This window comes from Acomys minous (genome assembly GCF_964271855.1).
Source record: "Acomys minous genome assembly, chromosome: 5".
Taxonomy (NCBI): Eukaryota; Metazoa; Chordata; class Mammalia; order Rodentia; family Muridae; genus Acomys; species Acomys minous.
Genome location: NC_140494.1, coordinates 1,418,696 through 1,430,890, shown reverse-complemented (window position 1 = coordinate 1,430,890; position 12,195 = coordinate 1,418,696). Strand labels below are relative to the sequence as shown.

At 39.7% G+C, this 12,195-nt stretch overlaps 1 long non-coding RNA gene across 1 annotated transcript in view; it reads right to left on the bottom strand.

Annotated features, from left to right (window-relative positions):
• Window positions 1–11,213, bottom strand: part of LOC311597558 — a 32,251-nt gene extending 21,038 nt beyond the window's left edge. Inside the window, exons 1-2 of the long non-coding RNA XR_014779258.1 lie at window positions 11,155–11,213; window positions 821–1,014 (exon numbers count right to left, since the gene is read on the bottom strand). This is a non-coding gene — a long non-coding RNA (uncharacterized lncRNA). The remainder of the gene's footprint in view (window positions 1–820; window positions 1,015–11,154) is intronic.
• Window positions 11,214–12,195: the final 982 nt, after the last annotated feature.

Genomic DNA, 12,195 nt, shown 5'->3' with positions numbered 1-12,195 from the left:
AAGTGTTTCAATATTTGCATAAATATGAACTAGATGTTTCTATTTCAGATGCACATAATCACAGAGAGCAGAACGGCTGCCAATGAATATAATTGCAGGGGCATGGATTTGGGCTTGATACAAAAGAATATTCTAATCAGCTGGGTCACTTGACATATTTTCACAAAATGAACTTGAGAACTTAATGTGTTTTTTACTAAAAAAAAAAAATCTTTCCAAGCCTAGTCTACTTGAACATCTCAGACATTTCTTTGTGTTTTGAAGTGAGCAGAAGAGAGTGGGGCGTAATCCCCGAGCACAAAACAAAGCAACTTTGAAGGAAAGAGTTTCTTTAAAAAGGCAGACACCAGGACGAAGATTTCATCATCATCGGGTAGCTGGAGATGACAGCAGGCAGATGTTTCAGGTCAGCGGGGCACTTGTCTGGCTGCAGGCTTGCTTCCTAAGTCTTTTCTCTGCTGTGTTCTTCAGTAAGCCTTGCTGATAACCAGCTCCACAGGAGTGGGGATGGGGCATCTTGCTGCTAATCCATTTTCTATCTCCCCAAGATACCACTCAGCATAGTGGAGAACAATGGTTCTGTGCCCACCAGCCTGTGTCTGATGCCCCCATATTTTAATATGGACTTGGCACCTCTCGCTGAGAGATTTGTGGTCAGTAGATGCTCATTGGGGGCATTATTCTACCTGTGAGCATGCTTTGTGGTGCTGTTTCATTGTTGGCCTATCTCTAGTCATAAGGAGGTGACGCCAATAAATCGGCTTGCAATGATCAATTAAATACACTGAACTTAAAGTGTGTGTGAAGCACAGGGACTTACCTTCTGCCTGCTTACGCTGAGAAAAGAGTGAGTAATATCCCCACACTCACATGCCCACGGTGACAACCAAGATCAACTGTCCTCTGTGCCATTTGATGGATCTTCACTGTTTCCATCCATCTCTTCTTTCTATATTTAGATATATCTTTCTAGTGGTATAAGAGTCTCATGGCATTCTTATTTCAAAAGATGACCTATGGGGTAATTTTAAAGACATTAAAAGGTGCCATTCAGGCTGATTTAGAGCAAAGAATGCCCAAAGAAACCTTAAGAGAATGATGTCCCATTTCCTTTAAGGGGGGTTGGGTAGGTTTCCGTTTGCTCTCTTGGTCTACAGATGCTTATTTTCATCGGGAGTTGGTTATAGGTTACTATTGGTCTTATACAGAGAGAAAACTAGGTTCAACTCAGGGACATTTGTCTTTTGTTTTATCTTTCTTTTGTAGGTAAGGAAATAGGAGCTGAAAAAAAAAAAAGAAAGGGGCATATAGAAATATGGAGGGAGGATAGAATGGAAGGTAGATTATTGAATCTACTCCTCAACTCAAGGCCTTAATTGTTACTCACAAAAAAAGGTTATTTTTATTTCATCGGTATAGAATTTTGTATATTGATGCAAGTCATGGTCATATCAAATACTAGCTTAATTTTATCACAAGAATATATATATATATATATATATATATATGGTCTAACAGATAGATATGATTCTATAGGTATATAAGATAAAATAGTTAAATGAGGTCTTCAAAAGCCTCAGAGACCTACAGAACACATTTAAAGATGTTTTTATTATTATAAAGATTCTTTGACAACAAGACAAGTTAACTCCTGGCAGCACCCAGCCTGCCCCAAAGAAGATGATGAGCATCAAAGAACCTCCTTATGGAGTTTGCTTCAAATGTGGCAAATCAGCTACAATGTCCTCATTTCTGCCACAGAGAGAATTATGCCTAAAAATGAGCAAGCTTAGATGCAGGCAGAGTTGATGGCTGAACTCTGAAAGACAGAGTAAGCAAGTCTTCAATAGTTCCTGCCTCGCAAATATGTCTGTCTGTCAGATATATTGGACTAGAAGGCTGAAGATGATGCTCCAACGTTATAGAGAGTGTTGGGTGTCTGTTTGGGCAGCAAACTACCTCAGCCATTTTCTTCATTTTGGAAACTGCTAACCTGCACTTCTAGTTCAATCAGGTATTTAAGTATTTTATGCCTTCTCAAGTCCCTGATAGGGTTGAAGACCAGATAGTTTAGTCTTACAATTAAGTTTAGTTGGTTAGGGGTTAAGATGTTTTTAGTTCAAGATAGATGTTTTAAGTTAATCAAGATGAGATATATAGATACTGACTTTCATTCAAAAATTTAGACCCAACAAGACAGGAAAGATGTTTACTTTAAGTTTGCCAAATACAAATAGCCAAATCACTATGAATGTAACATTTATATAATTCCTGATTGTCTTGTGGTTCTTCCTACTGTATGTAGTTTATTTTATTCATGTGTAATAACACAAATGTATATGTTTAATAAAAGAAACATAATTTTAAAAAAGAGAAAAAGAAAAAAAAGGTGCCATTCAATACCAAAGGAAAATAACCACTAATGTAAATTGAAATAGACTGATTAATTTAGAGATCTGCAAAAAGAAAAATCAGTATGATCTATACTTTTATAGGCATGGCTGCCATTTCAGATTTCAAATAGGATCACAACTTCAGGGATGATGGAAAGTAGTCAGTTCAATACAAAGAAGCTGACTGCATGTTCTTAGGATCAATGTCTACCGGTGTTTCAAAATATCACCTGCTAGGGAAGGTGACTAACCAAATAAAAACAAAATCCTACAAATATGAAATACAAAATAAAAAAGTTCCCACAGAAAGAGAGAACACAGTGACAGTTTGAGAGAGCAGTCACCTACTTAATCCTGGCTGGCCCTTGCAACTCCCCACTACATGGCCCAAGCTGGTCTCAGTTTATCTCAGCTCCAGATGACCTTACTGCCTCAGCCTTCCAAAAAGTAGGACTGCAGATGTAAGCCATGGCACTCATGCTTTTTCTTGCTTATCAAATGTACTAAAGTTTTCAAGAATTCTTCAAACATACTTCTTTATTCCTTTAAAAACCAGTGCTACATTTGTGATGGGAGTTTTAAAAATCGTCTTCTCCTTTGAGGATAGCATTATGCTGTATTAATTTTATCCAGTGTTAAAGTCATTTATCCACATAGTTTTGCAATGAATATTTGTCATTCTGATGACGATTCAAAAATGAACTCATTGTTAGAGCTCTCCAGTGTTTGATGGGAGTCTTGCCTTCCTCATCAATTACCCATTCCTCTAGCCTTTCTTAATCACGTACTGTTTGCAAATGTATCACACAACTTAGATGCCATTTGCCATTTGTTTACACAAAATCCCAAATATGAATTTACACAAGACAGATACTTATTTACAATGTGTACAGTGCCAACCACTATGTCAAGTTCTTATTAGAAGTTACAGGAGCTCTGATCTCAACTCACTAATGTTTGAGCATCATACACCATGGTCTCCATATCCACGGGCGATTTAGCCCTCTCCACACTCAGGACAAGTTGTACGAGATGACAGAGTTTGCTTACTCCTCATGATGACACATCTGTGAACTATGTTCCCTCTTCTCCAGGAGACAGTGGATTCATTAGTATAGAACTATAAATCCTGACTGATGGTTGGGGCAGTCATCTTCTGATCAGTAATTGTCAAGGAACCGAGAGAGATGTTATAGACAAAATGATAAGCTACACTTGACAAACTAAAATGCGTATGACACTAACAGATGGGAAAATATGCTTGTTGTCATTACTAATGAAAAATCTACTTCCTTTTTACTCAAGTTCTATAATATCTAAAAAATAACATGTTAGTCATGGACTGAAAAGTTCAAATTCTGTCTCTGTCTCTGTCACTGTCTCTATCTCTGTCTCTCTGTGTCTGTGTCTGTGTCTGTCTGTCTGTCCGTCCATCTGTCTGTCCGTCCATCTGTCTGTCTGTCTCTCTCTCTGTCTCTCTCTGTCTCTGTCTCTCTCTGTCTCTCTCTGTCTCTGTCTCTGTCTCTCTGTCTCTCTCTCTCTCTCTCTCTCTCTCACACACACACACACACACACACACACACACACACACACGCACGTACGCACAGACACACACATTCTGTACACCAGGCTGGCTTTGAACTCAGAGATCCACCTCTTGGGTGTTTTGCTATTATAATAAAAAGCTTACATCATTCCATCATTTGCTTTTTTCCTTCCTTTTCTGTATTCTAAGAAGTATACTTTTCTCAATTAAACAATCTATGTCAAAAGTTGAAAATGGTTTATCAAGAGTTCTAGGCAATGAATGCAGAAAGTCTTCTCTAAGAAACAGACTCTGCATCCATATAGTACAGGATAACTGGACTACAATTCACAGACCCAAAGAAGCTAAGTAACAAAGAGGGCCCAAGGGAGGATGCTTGAATCTCTCTTAGAAGGGGAAATAGAATCGAGAGTGGAAGTGGTTGAAGAGAAGGAATGGGATAGGAGATGGAGTGTGGAGGAAAATGAGGGTGGGCATCAGATGTGGGAAGAGTCGGAAGAGCATGAAGGAAGAAGAGAAACCACAGGCTTGGGGCATCTCTGAGACAAGCTGACGGCCTGAAACTGAGTAGGCTTCTTGGAGGATACGGGGGTGACTTAGCTGAGACTCTTAGTACTGGGGGTCATGGAGTCAGAAAAGGCTACTCTAATCAGACAGGATTCTTAGTGGAGGGAGGGGAACGGAACACCAACCCACACACACACAAAAAAAAACTTTGACTCAAAATTTACAAGACTCTCTGTGCTTCCCACAAATCTACTGCTGAGTGACACCTCTCAGAGGACAGTTGTGCTAGGCTCCTTTCTGTGACCATAGCAGAATATCAGAATATCGTTAATAGTGTCAGGGGTTGGCTCTCTCTCTCATTTGGTCTCAGATTGGGCCAGGCATTGGTTGGACATTCCCTCAATCTTTGCTCTATCTTTATCCCTGCACATCTTGTAGGATGGGTCCTTGGTTGGTGCATCAGTTTGTGCAGGCTCCTCCTGGGTCCAGATTGGCCAACCTTAATGATCTTCTTGTGGGACTCCTGGTGTTAAGAAATAAATGTGCATTTTGCCACACAAATTTCAAGAATTAATTTTTTAAGTGGTCACTAGCTCTTCTTTCTTAGTTTTGAAATGAGCATGCAGAGTAATGGGGCTTAATTACAGAATTTTCATACATACATGGAGCTTGTTAATCTCCATCCTTTGTTTGGCCTTTTTTCTTGCCAGGTTTCCCTCCTCCCTGTGGAGCTTCTCCTCTGCATTCATGACATGTTTATTCTATTATCTTATTTTATTATTTCTTATCATTCCTCCCATTAAACTGTTTTTTTCTTAGCTACAACCTGGGTGGTTTGGGGATTTCCATGAAATGGCTTTGGCCAACAACTCAATTGGATATATCCCAGCCCATGAACTGGAAGCTTCCTTTGGTAATTAGAGATAACCAGTTGGGACTCTGTGTCCTCTATAATTAGGAGACTTCATTAGGATCACCTTCATATATATCAGGAAGTTACCATGGTACCAGAATTATATACCACTCTTCAAATGTCCTTCAATTCCAGCAAAATCTGATGTCATTCAAGGCCTACTCCATGAGATGGAACCTATACCTGACAGTGCTTTTGTGACCAAGAAAGAATCAGACTCTAGATAGCCAAGAGACATATTGTAAAAACCAAATACTACTGACCTTAAAAATATAGTGATAAAATGACTCCTGATGATACTCTGCTATACTCATAAATCAGTGCTTATTCAGCCATCATCAGAGGAGCCTCCTCCTGCAGCAGATGGGAACAAATACAGAGACCCAGGACCAGACATTATGCAGAGAGAAAGGGAGACCTTGGAACACACAATTCTAAATGGATGTCTCCATCAAATCCTTCCCCTCAGTGCTCAGAAACCCTTTGGGAGAGGAGTCAGGGAGAGTGTAAGAGCCAGAGAGGATGGAGGACACCAGGAGAACAGGGGCTCTGAGTCAACATGGGCAAAGCTCATGTGACCTGGGAGACTGAAGCATCAGGCACAGGGCCTGCATGGGTCTGCACCAGGTCCTCTGGGAGTGTATTATGGTTTCCAGTTCACTGTTTGTTTTTACGGGAATCCTGAGAGTGTGAGTGAGTGTGTCTCTGTTTTTGCGACTTCTCCTGGGCTCTTTTTATTCTGTTGGTATGTTTGTCCAATTTCAGTGTGAGGGTTTTTGTTTTATTTTATTATATCTTATTTTGTTATGTTTTGTTGTTATCTCTTAGAATCCCATTCTTTTGGAATGAGAGACAGACAGTGGATCCAGATGGGAGAGGAAGTGGGCAGGAAGTAGGAGACATAGAGAAAGGGGAAATGTAATCAGATTATGTTATATGAGAAAAGAGTTTATTTTAGATAGAAAAAGAAAAAAGAAAAGAAAAAAAGCATAATGGCCAGAAACTAAAAGGAGAAATAGAGATATAAATAGGTATATAAATAGACAGATAGATAGATAATGATGATGAAGATAGATGATGATGATGATGGTGATGATGATGATGATGATAGGTAGATAGTTAGATATGTGATAGATAGATAGATGATTGATAGAATGCGTGTTTTACATCATGAGATTATGAGTTTTTTTTCTTCAAATGTAATCAGTATTTAGATTAAAGGCCTCATTAAAACTTTAGATGAGTTGTTAACTAAAGGAAAACACATTGGATGGAAAGTTATAGACAACACTGAAAAATGCAATTGATGGAACAGACTTAATAAAGACTACAGAGTAATCTGAGACATCAGGTTTCCCCAACAGCATTAAAATCAGGTAGTCCAATGAAGATGCTACTAGCTTTAAAAAGCCTCACTGTTATAAAAAGAAGTATTTGCTCAAGTAGTTTCTCCTGGTACATTTTTTTTAATAAGTTAAGATTTTATGAAATATATGAACTTTAATTATGCATAATAAACTAAAACAATATCATTCTTAAACATTTATTAAGAAATAAGAGTTTCTGATCTGGTGAGATGGGTCTTGCTGCCAAGACTGATAAGGTAAGTTGTAGTACTCAGGACCCACAAGGTAGAAGGAGAGAAGTAAATTCTACATGTTGCACTCTTATCTCCACATGCATGCTATGCAACACATGTATGCACATATGTGCATATTAATGCATGTAAAATAAGTAAAGATGCCATAACATTTTATTAAAATTTTTGTGTGTTTTTTTAATTAATTTATTCTTGTTACATCTCAATGGTTATCCCATCCCTTATATCCTCCCATTCTTCCCTCCTTCCCATTTCCTCCTTATTCCCCTCCCCTATGACTGTTCCTGAGGGGGATTACCTCCCCCTGTATATGTTCATAGGGTATCAAGTCTCTTCTTGGTAACCTGCTGTCCTTCCTCTGAGTGCCACCAGGTCTCCCCCTCCAGGGGACATAGTCAAATGTGAGGCACCAGAGTACATGAGAAAGTCATATCCCACCCTCCACTCTACTGTGGAGAATATTCTGACCATTGGCTAGATCTGGGTAGGGGTTTAAAGTTTACCGCCTGTATTGTCCTTGGCTGGTGCCTTAGTTTGAGCGGGCCCCCTGGGCCCAAATCTGCCTATCATAATGTTCTACTTGTAGGTTTCTAGGACCCTCTGGATCCTTCTACTTTGCCATTCTCCCATGCTTCTCTCATCTAGATTCCTAATAGGATGTCCTCCCCTCTGTCCCAGTTTCCTGGGAAGTGAGGGCTTTCATGGGACATGCCCCTTGGGCTAATATGCAGATATAAGTGAGTATATACCATTTGAGTCTTTCTGCTTCTGGGTTAACTCACTCATTATGATCATTTTGAGCTCAATCCATTTATCCACAAATTTTGGGAATTCCTTGTTTTTAATAGCTGAGTAGTATTCCATAGTGTATATATACCACAGTTTCTTTATCCATTCTTCTACTGATGGATACTTAGGCTGTTTCCATGTTCTGGCTATTATGAATAAGGCTGCTATGAACATGGTTGAGCAAATTTTCTTGTTGTGTGCTGGAGCATCTTCTGGGTATATTCCAAGGAGTGGAATAGCTGGGTCTTGAGGAAGCCCTATTCCCATTTTTCTGAGATAGCACCAGAGAGATTTCCAAAGTGGCTGTACTAGTTTGCATTCCCACCAGCAATGAAAGAGTAACAAAAGTAAAGAGCACATCTGAGTAACATTATATGGACTCAATGTGTTGTATTTAGGAATATAGATGTATATACAAATACATATTCATTCATGCAGTAACATCTGATGAAAAAAGAAGCCATGACTTTGAGAGGAAGCAGGGATGCATGTATGGGACGGTTTATAGGTAGGAAAGGAAAGAGGAAATATTGTAGTTAAAGTGCAGTCTCAAAAATGAATGTAAAAACTCTCTTTTTTTTCTCATGGTTCCATTTATAGTTGCATGACTCAAGTTAAAATGTGTAAATATTTGTCTTTTGTAGCCTATTATTATCCAGTTCCATCAATGTCCCTGAAAATTTCATGATTTATTTTTTCTTTGTGGCTTAAGAAAATTTTGTTCTTTATATGTGTCACGTTTTTATTACTCATTCATCTGCTGATGGGCGTATGGTCTGGTTCCACTTCCAGGGTATTGTAAACACACAGGCAATGACTCAGCAAGCATCTCTGATAAATAAGACATGGAGTCCTTTGGCATATACCCGAATGGTGAAGTCGGCTCACAGGATAATTCTATTTTTTAGTTTCATGATAAACTGTCATAATGATTTAGGATATTGACTGTATCTGCTTCCATTCCCACTTAAAATGATGAAGGCTTCTCTTTCCCCGTATCTTTGCTACCATATATTGTATTTTGTTTTCTTGATTGGGGCAAGAAGAAACTCAAAGGTAGTTTCAATCTCCATATCCATAGTGGAAATTCCCTATGGATTTTAGGATGTGAAGATTTAATATGTTTATTCTAAAATATGCTTAATTTTAAGGGACATAATTTAGGAAACAATGACATAATGTTTTTATTTTTAATTTTATACCACTTGGTCCTCATGAACACCAGGTAGTGTGTGTGTGTGTGTGTGTGTGTGTGTGTGTGTGTGTGTGTGTGTGTGTTTTCCACATACATTTTCCTTTTATTGAAAAGAGATCTTTAATGTAATATATCCTGATTATAGTTTCTCTCCCTGTATCCTCCCAGTCCCTCCCCATGTCCTCTTCCCTCTGCATCCACTCTCTTTCTGTCCCTCATTACAAAGGAATGGGATTCTAAGAGATAACAACAAAACATAACAAAATATGATATAATAAAATAAAACAAAAACCCTCACACTGAAATTGGACAAACATACCAACAGAATAAAAAGAGCCCAGGAGAAGTCGCAAAAACAGAGACACACTCACTCACACTCTCAGGGGTCCCATAAAAACAAACAGTGAACTGGAAACCATAATACACTCCCAGAGGACCTGGTGCAGACCCATGCAGGCCCTGTGCCTGATGCTTCAGTCTCCCAGGTCACATGAGCTTTGCCCATGTTGACTCAGAGCCCCTGTTCTCCTGGTGTCCTCCATCCCCTCTGGCTCTTACACTCTCCCTGACTCCTCTCCCAAAGGGTTTCTGAGCACTGAGGGGAAGGATTTGATGGAGACATCCATTTAGAATTGTGTGTTTCAAGGTCTCCCTTTCTCTCTGCATAATGTCTGGTCCTGGGTCTCTGTATTTGTTCCCATCTGCTGCAGGAGGAGGAGGCTCCTCTGATGATGGCTGAATAAGGCACTGATCTATGAATATAGCAGAGCATCATCAGGAGTCAATTTATCACTGCATTTTTAAAATGTTTTATTAATTTATTCATACTATAGCTAAACTGTCATCCCATCCCTTGTATCCTCCCATTCCTCCCTCCCATTTTCCCCTTACTCCCCTCCCCTATGACTGATCCTGAGGGGGATTACCGCCCCCTGTATATGTTCATAGGGTATCAAGTCTCTTCTCGGTAACCTGCTGTCCTTCCTCTGAGTGCCACCAGGTCTCCCCCTCCAGGGGACATGGTCAAATATGGGGCACCAGAGTTCGTGTGAAAGTCAGACCCCACTCTCCACTCAACAGTGGAGAATGTCCTGTCCATTGACTAGATCTGGGTAGGGGTTCGAAGTTTACTGCACTTATTGTCCTTGGCTGGTGCCATATTTTTAGCAGGACCCCTGAGCCCAGATCCACCCATCATAATGTTCTACTTGTAGGTTTTTAGGACCCTCTGGATCCTTCCATTTCCCCATTCTCCCTTGCTTCTCTCACCTAGAGTTCCAATAGAAAGTCTTCCCCTCTGTGCCACTTTCCTGATAAATGAAGACTTTCATTTTTTTAAGGCCAGTTATATTTGGTTTTACATTAGGTCTCTTGGCAATCTAGTGTGATTCTTGGTCACAAAAGCATTGTCAGGTATGGTTTCTATCTCCTGGGATAGGCCTTAAGGCAAACTAAACATTGTGTGGCTACTCCCACATGCTTTTTTTGTACTACTATTGCTGTAGTCTATATTTCAGGCCAGACAAGTTGTAGGTCAAAGGTGGCTGGGTTGGTATTTATGTTTCCTTTTTTTTCCCCCCCATTCTGCAGTGTACCTTCCTGCTTCACAAACACTAACATGTAGAGGTAAAGGCTCCATCTAGGCACCAGCTGGGTTTCTCCAAGTTCAATAGCTTGTGTGGATGTTGCCCTCAGCAATGGGGTCCAACTGTCAGTTTGTAAAGAGCGATCAGTTGTCTTGGCAACAGCCTACATTGTTTGAGGAATTCCATGGGGCCCCATGGCCAACAACACAACTGGATGCTATTCAGTCACAACACTGGGAGCCTCAGGTGGTGACTAGAGATGGCTAGTTGGTACTCCATGACGCCATTATGCTGAGATCTCGTCAGGGCTGCATTCATAAAGTTTAGAAAGTTCACTGCACTAAGTTTCTGTACCATCCCTCAGATGCCCATCACCTCCAGTTGTCTGTGCCCATATGCACTCTCTCAACCATATCTCCTCCCCTTCCCTCTCACTACTCCCAATTGAACCTCGCTGACCCCACTCTACTGATAAAAATGTGTTCTCTCTCACTTCCCAGGGCCATCCATGTGTCCTCCCCACGCCCAAGTCCCTCTCTCCATACCTGACCTCTCTGGGTCTCCAGATGTTAGGTTGGGTATTGTTTATTTAATGGCTAATATCCACATACAAGTGAATACATACCATTTTCATCTTTCTGGGTCAGGGTCACCTCACCAGGATGATTTTGTTTTCTAGTTCCATCTAGAACTGAAAATTCCATGATGTAATTTTTAAAAAAATAGTTGAGTAACACCCCATTGTGTGAATATACCACATTTTCTTTACTCATTCTTCTCTGAAGGGACATCAGCATTGTTTCCAATATCTATTATGGATAGAGCAGTGATAGGCATGGTTGAGAATGTGCCCCTGTTCTTCCTAAAAAGATGAAATTAATTTTGAGTTAGGTAAGCATTCCAGTAGAGCTTACCACAATTCTGGAACAACTAGTGACCCTGTGTTATAGAATTTTTAAATAGATTGATGAATTTAAAGTTGTACGTATTTGCTGAAGTATTGATCTGGAGTGCTAGCCTAGGGCCCGTGTGTTTGAAGGCTTTGTCATTTGGATGTGCTAGGAACATTGAGAGATGGAGGGGGAGATCATGCTTCTAAGTTCCTCTCCTCATTGGCTTTTTCTCCTTGTCTTAAAAAGTAAGTGGTATTTCTCTATCGGACAGTCCTGCCCAGTGTTATGCCTCACCACAGGCCTAAGCAGCAAGGCCAGTTGGCATGGGCAGAATCCAAGGAAACCAAGAGCAGAAACAAACATTTTCTAAACCTCTCCCTTTATAATTTGAGTATCTCAAGTATTTTGTATAATTAAATAAAGCTAGCCATAAGATAATCTTATTGTACACCACTACCAAATATTTTTAATATAATCCTAAGACAGATTTAGGCAACTTGTTATTAAATAAAGGGTAATCTTTCCTTACATTGAAGTTTATTTGGGTAACTAGACTATTTAAGAAAGCTCTTTATATAGTATATGTAGTAATGTTTGGGTGCATATCAATGATCAATAGGTATCCAGTGACTGTGATTTCAAACTGTATGTAATCGGAGCATATTCCATCTTACCCCAACCAAGAAAACAAGTGACAATAAATGGTAGCAATGGTGTGTCAAGAGGATCCCTTATCACTGAAACTGATGCATACAATATCCTGTATTATTATG